Genomic DNA, 1,520 nt, shown 5'->3' with positions numbered 1-1,520 from the left:
TGTGTTGAAATTGCTAAGTGTTATGTATTGATTATTGTGTGTAAGTGTGATGGGTTGTAAAACTATTTCGAAACTCAATTTGTCGTGGTGATCGTGTGGGAATTGCTAAGTGTTAAGATGTGGAATTGTGTATGAATGTGATTGAGTTAGTTTATGTATTTTTGGAAGAATATGCAGGGAAATCGATTTCCCAATCGATTGGATGAGTTACAGGGACTTCCCTAATTTGACATAATCAATTTGCCAATCGATTGTATAATATGTTTTTCAAAAACCATTTAAGAAATTGATGTGGAAATCGATTTGGCCATGCAGGAATTCAGCAAAACTGACAAAATCGATTTGGAAATCGATTGGCATCAACACAGGGGCTCAGCTATTCATTCAACCGATTTCCCAATCGATTGTTTTAAGCCCAGAGTGCAGATTTCACTAAAAACCTTCAGGAAATCGATTTGGAAATCGATTGGCATCAACACAGGGGCTCAGCTATTCATTCAACCGATTTCCCAATCGATTGTTTTAAGCCCAGAGTGCAGATTTCACTAAAAACCTTCAGGAAATCGATTTGGAAATCGATTGGCATCAACACAGGGGCTCAGCTATTCATTCAACCGATTTCCCAATCGATTGTTTTAAGCCCAGAGTGCAGATTTCACTAAAAACCTTCAGGAAATCGATTTGGAAATCGATTGGCATCAACACAGGGGCTCAGCTATTCATTCAACCGATTTCCCAATCGATTGTTTTAAGCCCAGAGTGCAGATTTCACTAAAAACCTTCAGGAAATCGATTTGGAAATCGATTGGCATCAACACAGGGGCTCAGCTATTCATTCAACCGATTTCCCAATCGATTGTTTTAAGCCCAGAGTGCAGATTTCACTAAAAACCTTCAGGAAATCGATTTGGAAATCGATTGGCATTAAGTCAGGGGCTCAGCTATTCATTCAACCGATTTCCCAATCGATTGTTTTAAGCCCAGAGTGCAGATTTCACTAAAAACCTTCAGGAAATCGATTTGGAAATCGATTGGCTTAGTAGAAATTCTTATTTTGAGTTAGATAACAGATTGCTCAATTGATTTATCAAAGTCTTGGTCAGTTATGTATTATTTGATGAATTGAGAACTTCGTTTTGATTTCATTTTTATTTGGCAAATATTATATGGACGTTTAGCATATGGAAAATCCTTTTAAGGTGCATACTTAGTTGAAAGGTTATTTTGTGCATTTAAAAACTTAAATGTTATGTGTTAACTGTTAATTTCGGTTGGTGACCCTTTACAACTATTGTGGAAATCTGGGCTTTGCCCTCAGATGAGAGCTAGGACAATCCTACCGCTTCGTACCGTGTGGATGGGAATGTAGAGGGGAATGTCTGACTGGAGCTATGTTAGGAGGATCTTACGGGGCGCGTGGAGATCACTCAGAGTGTTTAGTTTGTTTTGGAGAATGATCAGATTAGGTTAACATAGAGGGAACAAACGTCTTTCTTTTTAATTGTATTTATTTTAAAATG

This window comes from Cicer arietinum, chromosome 5 (assembly GCF_000331145.2).
Source record: "Cicer arietinum cultivar CDC Frontier isolate Library 1 chromosome 5, Cicar.CDCFrontier_v2.0, whole genome shotgun sequence".
In the NCBI taxonomy this organism is placed as follows: domain Eukaryota; kingdom Viridiplantae; phylum Streptophyta; class Magnoliopsida; order Fabales; family Fabaceae; genus Cicer; species Cicer arietinum.
Note: the sequence above shows the minus strand (reverse complement) of the source record.